The following is a 16469-nucleotide window of genomic DNA, read 5'->3' as shown; positions in this document are numbered from 1 at the left end:
AGCGAGGAGTGAACAGCTGGGAAGTCAATTTCATTGGGGGTTTCGGTGGAGCAGGGACTGCTGGGTAAGTAGAAACCTATATATTTGGGCTGTGTAAGTTCCCTTACGTTTTCGTTGTGCAGCTTTTCCAGGAGCACAGGCATTGCGAGCGAGGAGTGAACAGCTGGGAAGTCAATTTCATCGGGAGTTTCGGTGGAGCAGGGACTGCTGGGTAAGTAGAAACCTATATATTTGGGCTGTGTAAATTCTCTTACCTTTTCGTTGTGTAGCATTTCCAGGAGCACAGGCATTGCGAGCGAGGAGTGAACAGCTGGGAAGTCAATTTCATCGGGAGTTTCGGTAGAGCAGGGACTGCTGGGTAAGTAGAAACCTATATATTTGGGCTGTGTAAATTCTCTTACCTTTTCGTTGTGCAGCTTTTCCAGGAGCACAGGCATTGCGAGCGAGGAGTGAACAGCTGGGAAGTCAATTTCATTGGGGGTTTCGGTGGAGCAGGGACTGCTGGGTAAGTAGAAACCTATATATTTGGGCTGTGTAAATTCCCTTACGTTTTCGTTGTGCAGCTTTTCCAGGAGCACAGGCATTGCGAGCGAGGAGTGAACAGCTGGGAAGTCAATTTCATCGGGAGTTTCGGTGGAGCAGGGACTGCTGGGTAAGTAGAAACCTATATATTTGGGCTGTGTAAATTCTCTTACCTTTTCGTTGTGCAGCTTTTCCAGGAGCACAGGCATTGCGAGCGAAGAGTGAACAGCTGGGAACTCAATTTCATCGGGAGTTTCGGTGGAGCAGGGACTGCTGGGTAAGTAGAAACCTATATATTTGGGCTGTGTAAATTCTCTGACCTTTTCGTTGTGCAGCTTTTCCAGGAGCACAGGCATTGCGAGCGAAGAGTGAACAGCTGGGAAGTCAATTTCATCGGGAGTTTCGGTGGAGCAGGGACTGCTGGGTAAGTAGAAACCGATATATTTGGGCTGTGTAAATTCTCTTACCTTTTCGTTGTGCAGCTTTTCCAGGAGCACAGGCATTGCGAGCGAAGAGTGAACAGCTGGGAAGTCAATTTCATCGGGAGTTTCGGTGGAGCAGGGACTGCTGGGTAAGTAGAAACCTATATATTTGGGCTGTGTAAATTCTCTTACCTTTTCGTTGTGCAGCTTTTCCAGGAGCACAGGCATTGCGAGCGAGGAGTGAACAGCTGGGAAGTCAATTTCATCGGGAGTTTCGGTGGAGCAGGGACTGCTGGGTAAGTAGAAACCTATATATTTGGGCTGTGTAAATTCTCTTACCTTTTCGTTGTGCAGCTTTTCCAGGAGCACAGGCATTGCGAGCGAGGAGTGAACAGCTGGGAAGTCAATTTCATCGGGCGTTTCGGTGGAGCAGGGACTGCTGGGAAAGTAGAAACCTATATATTTGGGCTGTGTAAATTCTCTTACCTTTTCGTTGTGCAGCTTTTCCAGGAGCACAGGCATTGCGAGCGAACAGTGAGCAGCTGGGAAGTCAATTTCGTCGGGAGTTTCGGTGGAGCAGGGACTGCTGGGTAAGTAGAAACCTATATATTTGGGCTGTGTAAATTCTCTTACCTTTTCGTTGTGCAGCTTTTCCAGGAGCACAGGCATTGCGAGCGAGGAGTGAACAGCTGGGAAGTCAATTTCATCGGGAGTTTCGGTGGAGCAGGGACTGCTGGGTAAGTAGAAACCTATATATTTGGGCTGTGTAAATTCTCTTACCTTTTCGTTGTGCAGCTTTTCCAGGAGCACAGGCATTGCGAGCGAGGAGTGAACTGCTGGGAAGTCAATTTCATCGGGCGTTTCGGTGGAGCAGGGACTGCTGGGAAAGTAGAAACCTATATATTTGGGCTGTGTAAATTCTCTTACCTTTTCGTTGTGCAGCTTTTCCAGGAGCACAGGCATTGCGAGCGAAGAGTGAACAGCTGGGAAGTCAATTTCATCGGGAGTTTCGGTGGAGCAGGGACTGCTGGGTAAGTAGAAACCTATATATTTGGGCTGTGTAAATTCTCTTACCTTTTCGTTGTGCAGCTTTTCCAGGAGCACAGGCATTGCGAGCGAGGAGTGAACTGCTGGGAAGTCAATTTCATCGGGCGTTTCGGTGGAGCAGGGACTGCTGGGAAAGTAGAAACCTATATATTTGGGCTGTGTAAATTCTCTTACCTTTTCGTTGTGCAGCTTTTCCAGGAGCACAGGCATTGCGAGCGAAGAGTGAACAGCTGGGAAGTCAATTTCATCGGGAGTTTCGGTGGAGCAGGGACTGCTGGGTAAGTAGAAACCTATATATTTGGGCTGTGTAAATTCTCTTACCTTTTCGTTGTGTAGCATTTCCAGGAGCACAGGCATTGCGAGCGAGGAGTGAACAGCTGGGAAGTAAATTTCATCGGGAGTTTCGGTGGAGCAGGGACTGCTGGGTAAGTAGAAACCTATATATTTGGGCTGTGTAAATTCTCTTACCTTTTCGTTGTGCAGCTTTTCCAGGAGCACAGGCATTGCGAGCGAGGAGTGAACAGCTGGGAAGTCAATTTCATTGGGGGTTTCGGTGGAGTAGGGACTGCTGGGTAAGTAGAAACCTATATATTTGGGCTGTGTAAATTCTCTTACGTTTTCGTTGTGCAGCTTTTCCAGGAGCACAGGCATTGCGAGCGAAGAGTGAACAGCTGGGAAGTCAATTTCATCGGGAGTTTCGGTGGAGCAGGGACTGCTGGGTAAGTAGAAACCTATATATTTGGGCTGTGTAAATTCTCTTACCTTTTCGTTGTGCAGCTTTTCCAGGAGCACAGGCATTGCGAGCGAAGAGTGAACAGCTGGGAAGTCAATTTCATCGGGAGTTTCGGTGGAGCAGGGACTGCTGGGTAAGTAGAAACCTATATATTTGGGCTGTGTAAATTCTCTTACCTTTTCGTTGTGCAGCTTTTCCAGGAGCACAGGCATTGCGAGCGAGGAGTGAACAGCTGGGAAGTCAATTTCATCGGGAGTTTCGGTGGAGCAGGGACTGCTGGGTAAGTAGAAACCTATATATTTGGGCTGTGTAAATTCTCTTACCTTTTCGTTGTGCAGCTTTTCCAGGTGCATAGGCATTGCGAGCGAGGAGTGAACAGCTGGGAAGTCAATTTCATCGGGAGTTTCGGTGGAGCAGGGACTGCTGGGTAAGTAGAAACCTATATATTTGGGCTGTGTAAATTCTCTGACCTTTTCGTTGTGCAGCTTTTCCAGGAGCACAGGCATTGCGAGCGAAGAGTGAACAGCTGGGAAGTCAATTTCATCGGGAGTTTCGGTGGAGCAGGGACTGCTGGGTAAGTAGAAACCTATATATTTGGGCTGTGTAAATTCTCTTACCTTTTCGTTGTGCAGCTTTTCCAGGAGCACAGGCATTGCGAGCGAGGAGTGAACAGCTGGGAAGTCAATTTCATCGGGGGTTTCGGTGGAGCAGGGACTGCTGGGTAAGTAGAAACCTATATATTTGGGCTGTGTAAATTCTCTTACCTTTTCGTTGTGCAGCTTTTCCAGGAGCACAGGCATTGCGAGCGAGGAGTGAACAGCTGGGAAGTCAATTTCATCGGGAGTTTCGGTGGAGCAGGGACTGCTGAGTAAGTAGAAACCTATATATTTGGGCTGTGTAAATTCTCTTACCTTTTCGTTGTGCAGCTTTTCAAGGAGCACAGGCATTGCGAGCGAAGAGTGAACAGCTGGGAAGTCAATTTCATCGGGAGTTTCGGTGGAGCAGGGACTGCTGGGTAAGTAGAAACCTATATATTTGGGCTGTGTAAATTCTCTTACCTTTTCGTTGTGCAGCATTTCCAGGAGCACAGGCATTGCGAGCGAGGAGTGAACAGCTGGGAAGTCAATTTCATCGGGAGTTTCGGTGGAGCAGGGACTGCTGGGTAAGTAGAAACCGATATATTTGGGCTGTGTAAATTCTCTTACCTTTTCGTTGTGCAGCTTTTCCAGGAACACAGGCATTGCGAGCGAAGAGTGAACAGCTGGGATGTCAATTTCATCGGGAGTTTCGGTGGAGCAGGGACTGCTGGGTAAGCAGAAACCTAAATATTTGGGCTGTGTAAATTCTCTTACCTTTTCGTTGTGCAGCTTTTCCAGGAGCACAGGCATTGCGAGCGAGGAGTGAACAGCTGGGAAGTCAATTACATCGGGAGTTTCGGTGGAGCAGGGACTGCTGGGTAAGTAGAAACCTATATATTTGGGCTGTGTAAATTCTCTTACCTTTTCGTTGTGCAGCTTTTCCAGGAGCACAGGCATTGCGAGCGAGGAGTGAACTGCTGGGAAGTCAATTTCTTCGGGCGTTTCGGTGGAGCAGGGACTGCTGGGAAAGTAGAAACCTATATATTTGGGCTGTGTAAATTCTCTTACCTTTTCGTTGTGTAGCTTTTCCAGGAGCACAGGCATTGCGAGCGAAGAGTGAGCAGCTGGGAAGTCAATTTCATCGGGAGTTTCGGTGGAGCAGGGACTGCTGGGTAAGTAGAAACCTATATATTTGGGCTGTGTAAATTCTCTTACCTTTTCGTTGTGCAGCTTTTCCAGGAGCACAGGCATTGCGAGCGAGGAGTGAACAGCTGGGAAGTCAATTTCATCGGGAGTTTCGGTGGAGCAGGGACTGCTGGGTAAGTAGAAACCTATATATTTGGGCTGTGTAAATTCTCTTACCTTTTCGTTGTGCAGCTTTTCCAGGAGCACAGGCATTGCGAGCGAAGAGTGAACAGCTGGGAAGTCAATTTCATCGGGAGTTTCGGTGGAGCAGGGACTGCTGGGTAAGTAGAAACCTATATATTTGGGCTGTGTCAATTCTCTTACCTTTTCGCTGTGCAGCTTTTCCAGGAGCACAGGCATTGCGAGCGAGGAGTGAACAGCTGGGAAGTCAATTTCATCGGGAGTTTCGGTGGAGCAGGGACTGCTGGGTAAGTAGAAACCTATATATTTGGGCTGTGTAAATTCTCTTACCTTTTCGTTGTGCAGCTTTTCCAGGAGCACAGGCATTGCGAGCGAAGAGTGAACAGCTGGGAAGTCAATTTCATCGGGAGTTTCGGTGGAGCAGGGACTGCTGGGTAAGTAGAAACCTATATATTTGGGCTGTGTAAATTCTCTTACCTTTTCGTTGTGCAGCTTTTCCAGGAGCACAGGCATTGCGAGCGAAGAGTGAACAGCTGGGAAGTCAATTTCATCGGGAGTTTCGGTGGAGCAGGGACTGCTGGGTAAGTAGAAACCTATATATTTGGGCTGTGTAAATTCTCTTACCTTTTCGTTGTGCAGCTTTTCCAGGAGCACAGGCATTGCGAGCGAGGAGTGAACAGCTGGGAAGTCAATTTCATCGGGAGTTTCGGTGGAGCAGGGACTGCTGGGTAAGTAGAAACCTATATATTTGGGCTGTGTAAATTCTCTTACCTTTTCGTTGTGCAGCTTTTCCAGGAGCACAGGCATTGCGAGCGAAGAGTGAACAGCTGGGAAGTCAATTTCATCGGGAGTTTCGGTGGAGCAGGGACTGCTGGGTAAGTAGAAACCTATATATTTGGGCTGTGTAAATTCTCTTACCTTTTCGTTGTGTAGCATTTCCAGGAGCACAGGCATTGCGAGCGAGGAGTGAACAGCTGGGAAGTCAATTTCATCGGGAGTTTCGGTGGAGCAGGGACTGCTGGGTAAGTAGAAACCTATATATTTGGGCTGTGTAAATTCTCTTACCTTTTCGTTGTGCAGCTTTTCCAGGAGCACAGGCATTGCGAGCGAGGAGTGAACAGCTGGGAAGTCAATTTCATCGGGAGTTTCGGTGGAGCAGGGACTGCTGGGTAAGTAGAAACCTATATATTTGGGCTGTGTAAATTCTCTTACCTTTTCGTTGTGCAGCTTTTCCAGGAGCACAGGCATTGCGAGCGAAGAGTGAACAGCTGGGAAGTCAATTTCATCGGGAGTTTCGGTGGAGCAGGGACTGCTGGGTAAGTAGAAACCTATATATTTGGGCTGTGTAAATTCTCTTACCTTTTCGTTGTGCAGCTTTTCCAGGAGCACAGGCATTGCGAGCGAGGAGTGAACAGCTGGGAAGTCAATTTCATCGGGAGTTTCGGTGGAGCAGGGACTGCTGGGTAAGTAGAAACCTATATATTTGGGCTGTGTAAATTCTCTTACCTTTTCGTTGTGCAGCTTTTCCAGGAGCACAGGCATTGCGAGCGAGGAGTGAACAGCTGGGAAGTCAATTTCATCGGGAGTTTCGGTGGAGCAGGGACTGCTGGGTAAGTAGAAACCTATATATTTGGGCTGTGTAAATTCTCTTACCTTTTCGTTGTGTAGCATTTCCAGGAGCACAGGCATTGCGAGCGAGGAGTGAACAGCTGGGAAGTCAATTTCATCGGGAGTTTCGGTGGAGCAGGGACTGCTGGGTAAGTAGAAACCTATATATTTGTGCTGTGTAAATTCTCTTACCTTTTCGTTGTGCAGCTTTTCCAGGAGCACAGGCATTGCGAGCGAGGAGTGAACAGATGGGAAGTCAATTTCATTGGGGGTTTCGGTGGAGCAGGGACTGCTGGGTAAGTAGAAACCTATATATTTGGGCTGTGTAAATTCTCTTACGTTTTCGTTGTGCAGCTTTTCCAGGAGCACAGGCATTGCGAGCGAAGAGTGAACAGCTGGGAAGTCAATTTCATCGGGAGTTTCGGTGGAGCAGGGACTGCTGGGTAAGTAGAAACCTATATATTTGGGCTGTGTAAATTCTCTTACCTTTTCGTTGTGCAGCTTTTCCAGGAGCACAGGCATTGCGAGCGAAGAGTGAACAGCTGGGAAGTCAATTTCATCGGGAGTTTCGGTGGAGCAGGGACTGCTGGGTAAGTAGAAACCTATATATTTGGGCTGTGTAAATTCTCTTACCTTTTCGTTGTGCAGCTTTTCCAGGAGCACAGGCATTGCGAGCGAGGAGTGAACAGCTGGGAAGTCAATTTCATCGGGAGTTTCGGTGGAGCAGGGACTGCTGGGTAAGTAGAAACCTATATATTTGGGCTGTGTAAATTCTCTTACCTTTTCGTTGTGCAGCTTTTCCAGGAGCACAGGCATTGCGAGCGAAGAGTGAACAGCTGGGAAGTCAATTTCATCGGGAGTTTCGGTGGAGCAGGGACTGCTGGGTAGGTAGAAACCTATATATTTGGGCTGTGTAAATTCTCTTACCTTTTCGTTGTGCAGCATTTCCAGGAGCACAGGCATTGCGAGCGAGGAGTGAACAGCTGGGAAGTCAATTTCATCGGGAGTTTCGGTGGAGCAGGGACTGCTGGGTAAGTAGAAACCTATATATTTGGGCTGTGTAAATTCTCTTACCTTTTCGTTGTGCAGCTTTTCCAGGAGCACAGGCATTGCGAGCGAGGAGTGAACAGCTGGGAAGTCAATTTCATCGGGAGTTTCGGTGGAGCAGGGACTGCTGGGTAAGTAGAAACCTATATATTTGGGCTGTGTAAATTCTCTTACGTTTTCGTTGTGCAGCTTTTCCAGGAGCACAGGCATTGCGAGCGAAGAGTGAACAGCTGGGAAGTCAATTTCATCGGGAGTTTCGGTGGAGCAGGGACTGCTGGGTAAGTAGAAACCTATATATTTGGGCTGTGTAAATTCTCTTACCTTTTCGTTGTGCAGCTTTTCCAGGAGCACAGGCATTGCGAGCGATGAGTGAACAGCTGGGAAGTCAATTTCATCGGGAGTTTCGGTGGAGCAGGGACTGCTGGGTAAGTAGAAACCTATATATTTGGGCTGTGTAAATTCTCTTACCTTTTCGTTGTGCAGCTTTTCCAGGAGCACAGGCATTGCGAGCGAGGAGTGAACAGCTGGGAAGTCAATTTCATCGGGAGTTTCGGTGGAGCAGGGACTGCTGGGTAAGTAGAAACCTGTATATTTGGGCTGTGTAAATTCTCTTACCTTTTCGTTGTGCAGCTTTTCCAGGAGCACAGGCATTGCGAGCGAAGAGTGAACAGCTGGGAAGTCAATTTCATCGGGAGTTTCGGTGGAGCAGGGACTGCTGGGTAAGTAGAAACCTATATATTTGGGCTGTGTAAATTCTCTTACCTTTTCGTTGTGCAGCTTTTCCAGGAGCACAGGCATTGCGAGCGAAGAGTGAACAGCTGGGAAGTCAATTTCATCGGGCGTTTCGGTGGAGCAGGGACTGCTGGGTAAGTAGAAACCTACATATTTGAGCTGTTTCTGAACCCGAGACACTACTCTTGTAGTGTCTCCCACCCGCCCTCCTCCTCTTACCAAAAAAAAAGGACTCGGTTGTGTGTAGGTAAGGTAAGGCTTTTTCTATTTCTCTTCTTGTTTTATTGTGTGATTGGTTAAAAACTTGGGTATTTAGAATAGTGGGAATGGAGGTTAAGGCAGTTGAATGTTCCTCCTGCAGAATGTGGGAGGTAAGGGTCGCCAAGGGTGTCCCTGCTGACTGCATCTGCAGGAAGTGCACCCAGCTCCAGCTCCTCGAGGACCGCGTTAGGGAACTGGAGCTGGAGCTGGAGCTGGAGGAACTTCGGATCATTCGGGAGGCGGAGGGGATTATTGAGAGGAGTTATCGGGAGGCAGTCACACCTCAGGTAAAAGAAGAAGGTAGATGGGTTACTGTCAGGGGAAGGAGAGGGAACCAGCAGGCAGTGCAGGGATCCCCTGTGGCCGTTTCCCTCAACAACAGGTATACCGTTTTGGATACTGTTGGGGGAGACGACTTACCAGGGGTAGGCAATGGGATACAGGTCTCTGGCGCAGAGTCTGTCCCTGATGCTCAGAAGGGAAGGGGTAAGAGGAGCAGAGCATTAGTCATTGGGGACTCCATAGTTAGGGGAACAGATAGGAGGTTTTGTGGAACGAGAGAGACTCACGGTTGGTGTGTTGCCTCCCAGGTGCCAGGGTACGTGATGTCTCTGATCGTGTTTTTGGGATCCTCAAGGGGGAGGGGGAGCAGCCCCAAGTCGTGGTACAAATAGGCACCAACGACATAGGTAGGAAGACAGATGGGGATTTAAGGCAGAAATTCAGGGAGCTAGGGTGGAAGCTTAGAGCGAGAACAAACAGAGTTGTTATCTCTGGGTTGTTGCCCGTGCCACGTGCTAGCGAAGTGAGGAATAGGGAGAGAGAGGAGTTGAACACGTGGCTGCAGGGATGGTGTAGGAGGGAGGGTTTTGGTTTCCTGGATAATTGGGGCTCTTTCTGGGGTAGATGGGACCTCTACAAACAGGATGGTCTTCACCTGAACCAGAGGGGTACCATTATCCTGGGGGGGAGATTTGCTAGTGCTCTTCGGGGGAGTTTAAACTAATTCAGCAGGGGGATGGGAACCTAAATTGTAGTTCCAGTGTGCAGGATGTTGAGAGTAGTGAGGGCAGAGATAAGCTTATAAGGACACAAGAGGGCACTGGCAAGCAAGAGCTTGGTTTAAAATGTGTCTACTTCAACGCCAGGAGCATCCGGAATAAGGTGGGTGAGTTTGCAGCATGGGTTGGTACCTGGGATCTCGATGTAGTGGCCATTTCAGAGACATGGGGAGAGCAGGGGCAGGAATGGATGTTGCGGGTTCCGGGATTTAGATGTTTCACTAAGAACAGAGAAGAGGGTAAAAGAGGGGGGGGAGGTGGTGTGGCATTGTTAGTCAAGGAAAGTATTACAGCGGCAGAAAGGACGTTTGAGGACTCGTCTACAGAGGTAGTATGGGCCGAGGTTAGAAACAGGAGAGGTGAGGTCACCCTGTTGGGAGTTTTCTATAGACCTCCAAATAGTTCCAGAGATGTAGAGGAAAGGATAGCAAAGATGATTCTTGACAGGAGCGAGAGTAACAGGGTAGTGGTTTTGGGGGACTTTAACATTCCAAATATTGACTGGAAATACTATAGTTCGAGTACTTTAGATGGGTCTGTTTTTGTCCAGTGTGTGCAGGAGGGTTTTCTGACACAGTATGTAGACAGGTCAACCAGGGGCGATGCCACATTGGATTTGGTCCTGGGTAATGAACCCGGCCAGGTGTTAGATTTAGAAGTTGGTGAGCACTTTGGTGATAGTGATCGCAATTCGGTTAGGTTTACCTTCGCGATGGGCAGGGACAGGCATATACAGCAGGGCAAGAATTATAGCTGGGGGAAAGGAAATTATGATGCGATTAGGCAAGATTTAGGATGCGTAGGATGGGGAAGGAAACTGCAGGGGATGGGAACAATCGAAATGTGGAGCTTATTCAAGGAGCAGCTACTGTGTGTCCTTGATAAGTATGTACCTGTCAGGCAGGGAGGAAGTTGTCGAGCGAGGGAGCTGTGGTTTACTAAAGAAGTTGAAGAGCTTGTCAAGAGGAAGAAGAAGGCTTATGTTAGGATGAGACAAGCTAGCCAGGAAGGATCTAAAGGGAGATATAAGAAGAGCAAGGAGAGGACACGAGAAGTCATTGGCGGATAGGATCAAAGAAAACCCTAAGGCTTTCTATAGGTATATCAGGAATAAAAGAATGACGAGAGATAGGTTAGGGCCAAACAAGGATAGTAGTAGGAAGTTGTGTGTGGAATCGGAAGAGATAGGGGAAGTGTTAAATGAATATTTTTCGTCAGTATTTACTGTGGAGAAAGAAAATGTTGTCGAGGAGAATACTGAGATACAGACGACTAGGCTAGATGGGATTGAGGTTCACAAGGAGGAGGTGTTAGCAATTTTGGAGAGTGTGAAAATGGATAAGTCCCCTTGGCCAGATGGGATTTATCCTAGGATTCTCTGGGAAGCCAGGGAGGAGATTGCAGAGCCTTTGTCCTTGATTTTTATGTCGTCATTGTCGACAGGAATAGTGCCGGAAGACTGGAGGATAGCAAATGTTGTCCCCTTGTTCAAGAAGGGGAGTAGAGACAGCCCTGGTAATTATAGACCTGTGAGCCTTACTTTGGTTGTGGGTAAAATGTTGGAAAAGGTTGTAAGAGATAGGATTTATAATCATCTTGAAAAGAATAAGTTCATTAGAGATAGTCAGCACGGTTTTGTGAAGGGTAGGTCGTGCCTCACAAACCTCATTGAGTTTTTTGACAAGGTGACCAAACAGGTGGATGAGGGTAAAGCCGTGTATGTGGTATATATGGATTTCAGTAAGGCGTTTGATAAAGTTCCCCACGGTAGGCTATTGCAGAAAATACGGAAGTATGGGATTGAAGGTGAATTAGTGCTTTGGATCAGAAATTGGCTAGCTGAAAGAAGACAGAGGGTGGTGGTTAATGGGAAATGTTCATCCTGGAGTATAGTTTCTAGTGGTGTACCGCAAGGATCTGTTTTGGGGCCACAGCTGTTTGTCATTTCTATAAATGACCTGGATGAGGGTGCAGAAGGTGGGTTAGTAAATTTGCGGATGACACGAAGGTCGGTGGAGTTGTGGATAGTGCCGAAGGATGTTGTAGGTTGCAGAGGGACATAGATAGGCTGCAGAGCTGGGCTGAGAGATGGCAAATGGAGTTTAATGCGGAAAAGTGTGAGGTGATTCACTTCGGAAGGAGTAACAGGATTGCAGAATACTGGGCTCATGGGAAGATTCTTGGTAGTGTAGATGAGCAGAGAGATCTTGGTGTCCAGGTACATAAATCCCTGAAAGTTGCCACCCAGGTTAATAGAGCTGTTAAGAAGGCATATGGTGTGTTAGCTTTTATTAGTAGGGGGATCGAGTTTAGGAGCCACGAGGTCATGCTGCAGCTGTACAAAACTCTGGTGCGGCCGCACCTGGAGTATTGCGTGCAGTTCTGGTCACCGCATTATCGGAAGGATGTGGAAGCTCTGGAAAAGGTGCAGAGGAGATTTACTAGGATGTTGCCTGGCATGGAGGGAAGGTCTTACGAGGAAAGGCTGAGGGACTTGAGGTTGTTTTCGTTAGAGAGAAGGAGGAGAAGAGGTGACTTCACAGAGACATATAAGATAATCAGAGGGCTGGACAGGGTGGACAGTGAGAGCCTTTTTCCTCGGATGGTGATGGCAAACACGAGGGGACATAGCTGTAAGTTGAGGGGTGATAGATATAGGACAGATGTCAGATGTAGTTTCTTTACACAGAGAGTAGTCGGGGCGTGGAACGCCCTGCCTGCAACAGCAGTAGACTCGCCAACTTTAAGGGCATTTAAGTGGTCATTGGATAGACATATGGATGAAAATGGAATAGTGTAGGTCAGATGGTTTCACAGGTCGGCGCAACATCGAGGGCTGAAGGGCCTGTACTGCGTTGTAATGTTCTATGTTCTATAACTCTCTGCAGCATCTCGCTGTGAAAGATTGAACTTTATCTCATTTCTTTTTCAGCTGGGAGTCAGTGCGGCTCAGTGGGACTACTAGCTGTCTCCCACCTCACAATCCATCAGTGCTGAGAAAGCAATGGGAGATATTACTCATGGCTGAGCAAGCACAGGACACCGATTTAAGGTGAATGGGAAAAGAACCAAAGGCAACATGAGGAAAAACCTTTTTTATGCAGCAAATGGTTAAGATCTGATAAGTACTGCCTGAGAGTGGACGGAGGAAGATTCAACCATAGCTTTCAAAAGGATATATGATAATTATCTGAAGGAAAAAAAAAATCAGGTTTTCATGGAATACATGAGGATGTGGCATGAGCTGAGTTGCTTGTGCAGAGAGGCAGCACAAGCACGATGAGCTGAAACCTCCTTTTGTGCTGTAAGTATTCTGTGATCTATGATTCTATACAAAGTGAAACCAACACTCACATCTGAGAAACTGACAGGTACAGTGTAAACCCCACACTAACAAACCAGCAAATGCCAGGGACAGAGTAAAACCAACAGTCCTCGACAAGAAACTGACAGATACTGTGTGAAACCCAAAAATCACTTATCAGGATTTGGCAGTTAATGTGTAAAAACCTCTCTTCAATATCCATCCTGCAAGGTACAAAGAAAATTAGGTACAAACCCAGGCTCATACTTCGAAGACTGAGAGATAAAGAGCAAAACACAGACTCACCTACAAGAGGCTGACAAGTACAGAGAATAAAATAGAGGGGGTGCAGATTAAAAACACATGCATGTAACGGATACTGATAGGGATAGAATCAAACCCTTTCTCACACATGACACGAAAATTGGTGGTGTCGTAAATAGTGAGGAGGAAAGCCTTAGATTACAGGCCAATATATATCGTCCGAGGCAGAGAATATAAGAGCAGGGAGGTTATGACGGAGCTGTATAAAAAACTAGTTAGGCCACAGCTGGAGTACTGTGTACTGTTCTGGGCACCACACTATAGGAAGGATGTGATTGCACTGGAGAGGGTGCAGAAGAGAGTCACCAGGATGTTGCTTGGGCTGGAGCATTTCAGCTATGAAGAGAGACTGGAAAGGCTAGGGTTGTTTTCCTTAGAGCAGAGAAGGCTGAGGGGAGATAAGATTGAGGTTTACAAAATTATGAGGGGCATTGATGGGTGAGATAGGAAGAAACATTTTACCTTAGCGGAGGGGTCAATAACCAGGTGGCATAGATTTAAGGTAAGGGGCAGGAGGTTTAGATGGGATTTGAGGAAAAAAATTTTACCCAGAGGGTGGTTGGAATCTGGAACGCACTCCCTGAAGAGGTGGTAGAGGCCGGAACCCTCACAACATTTAAGAAGTATTTAGATGAGCACTTGAAATGCTATAGCATACAAGGCTACGGGCCAAATACTGGAAAATGGGATTAGAATAGTTAGGTGCTTAATGGCCAGCACAGACACAATGGGCTGAAGGGCCTGTTTCTGTGCTGTATAACTCTATGACTCTATATCAGAAACTGATAGATCTGGACAAAAGCTGATGTTCACATCAAGTTGTTGACAGATATGTGGTGAAACTCACATTTTTTTTTATTTCCAAAATATACTTTATTCATAAAAATCTGTAAAAATTACATTCCCAAACAGTTTAAAACAGCATCAAGTCAAAGAATACAAACAGTGCAAAGGTGATCAGTTACCTTCTGTACAACCATGAGTTGCCTCACAACCCTTCCATTTCATTGTCATGCCATATACATTTTTACATTTACAGCACACAAAATTTCTCCGATACAGTTCGAGGGGTTTCCCATAGATCCAGCCCCTCAGTTCAGCTTGGTGGGGGGACCTTACACTGTGGTCTTTCCCCATTGAGCCTTTGCTGCGGCTGCCCCAAGCTTTAGTGCGTCCCTCAGCACGTAGTCCTGGACCTTGGAATGTGCCAGTCTGCAACATTCGGTGGTGGACAACTCTTTTCGCTGGAAGACCAGCAAGTTTCGGGCAGACCAAAGGGCGTCTTTCACCGAATTGATAGTCCTCCAGCAGCAGTTGATGTTTGTCTCGGTGTGCGTCCCTGGGAACAGCCCGTAGAGCACAGACTCCTGTGCTACAGAGCTGCTTGGGATGAACATCGACAAAAACCACTGCATCTCTTTCCACAAAGTTAACTCACATAGCAATAGCAGAAACAGTCACAAACCAAAAACTGAAACATACAGAGTAAAAACCCACATTCTCACACCAGAAATTCACGGCTACAAAGTGAAGCTGACTCTCTCCTCCCAGGCACTGACAGGTTCAAAAGAAAACACGCACTAACATACCAGGAAATGAAATGTAGGAAATAAAACCTGATTATCATGTCAGAGATTGGCATTAATGACAGTTGTGGTACCCAGAATGCTCTGCGCTCCAGAATTTGCCTTGTCTCTGAGAAGGAGCAGGCGCGGTAGTGGCTGACCTCCATCTGCAGCTGGAGCGGAATATTCACAAAGTGCAGGGAGACCGCGCCCTTAGTGGGTGCACACAGCTGGAGCAGGGCGTCAAGGCCACAATAGGATGGAACAATCCCGTTTGTGTCCCTGCGGGTGGCGGTGAAGCTTTTCCCTGTGAGGCGTCCCGAAACTGCCCGCCAGCAAGGTCAACTGGTCAGAGAGCGTCTGTAAATGGATAGGAATTGGGGATTGGACAGGGAGCGTCACTAAATGAATAAGATTTGGGGACTGGGCAAGGAGCGTCTGTAAATGGATAAGAATTGGGGATTTGGCAGGGAGCGTTTTTTTATCCGTTCGTGGGATGTGGGCGTCGCTGGCTCGATCTCAGCTGCAGTAATGTGTCCAGTTCTGGGCACCAGGTTTCAGAAAGGACATCAAAGCTTTTGAGACAGTTCGGAGGAGATTTACGAGAATGATACCAGAGATGAGGGGTTTCAGTTCTCTGGACAGGGTGGTGAAGCTGGGATTGTTGGCCAAAAATGTCAAGGGGAGGTGAGGAGAGATCTTTTTACCCAGTAACTGATTCGGATTTGGAATGAATTGTCTGACAGGGTGCTGGAAACAGATTCAATTATAACTTTCATAAAGGAATTGGACAAATATTTAAAAGTGAATTTCTCCAGGACTATGGGGAAATAGGCAGGGGGTTGGACTAATTGCATCATTTTTTTCACAGATTCATCACAGGCACAAAAGACCGATTGGCCTCCTTCTGTGCTGTATGATTCTATGAAATAGTGACAGTCAGGGCAAGTCTGTATAAGAAGGAGAAATGGAGACAGGTCAGGGAGAGCACATCACCAAAACTGGGAGATACTACATTGGACAGGGAGGGTCGGAGGGGGAGAGAGCACGTACATACAGTCAGAATCAGCACCTTCAGGGGAGGAGAGAGAGAGGAACCAGTGAGTGTAGAACTGCACCCAGCCAGAGTCAACCTGCTGAAACACCAGTGAGTTCACACTGGGGAGAGATCATTCACCTGCTCCGTGTGTGGGCAGGGGTTCACTCAGTCATCCAACCTCACTGAACATCAACTTGTTCACACTGATCAGAGACCTTTTCAATGTCCTGACTGTGAGAATAGCTTGAAAAGCAGTAATGATCTGCTGAAACACCAACACATTCACTCTGGGGAGAGGCCGTTCCCCTGCCATGTGTGTGGGAAGGGATTCACTCAGTCATTCAATCTGCTGCAACATCAGCAAGTTCACATGTAACTGCAGGGGTTGGATTCTGCTGTTGTTGCTTCTATTCATCACTTTCAGAGACAAAGTTGGGTCTTACTTTATAACCAGTGTAGTCCAGAGCAAAAGCGTCTTCATAATGTTGAGATAAACGGGAGAAGAAACCGGTAAGTGGCGGCGAGGATGGGGGAGGTGCTGCACCATCACTTTAATGGTGGACCCTCCCTCCCCCGGGGTCCTTGCTGCACGTCCGCCAGGCCCAGTGGCTCTGATTGGGGTCCTGAGAGCCCCTGAGACTCGGTGCAGCTGAGGCTGCGCTCACCCCCGCTCAGCTCTGTTGTGATATTTAAAATACGAAAGGCCTGTCGGACTGAGAGCTGATCTGGAATTTAGAAAGCAGCATTACTGGAGGCTCATTGCTGCTCAGCACAATCTCACCCCCCGCTCCTGGGAATTGTTGATTCTACATCCTGTAGTTCTGTTCTTCACTTAACTAGAGGGGGAGATGTGTGACCAGAAAAACAGAGCAAATTAAAAAACACAGCTGGACAGATGTG

This window comes from Heterodontus francisci, unplaced genomic scaffold (assembly GCF_036365525.1).
Source record: "Heterodontus francisci isolate sHetFra1 unplaced genomic scaffold, sHetFra1.hap1 HAP1_SCAFFOLD_61, whole genome shotgun sequence".
NCBI lineage: Eukaryota > Metazoa > Chordata > Chondrichthyes > Heterodontiformes > Heterodontidae > Heterodontus > Heterodontus francisci.
The sequence above is the reverse complement of the archived record's forward strand: the minus strand, read 5'-3'. Positions refer to the sequence as shown.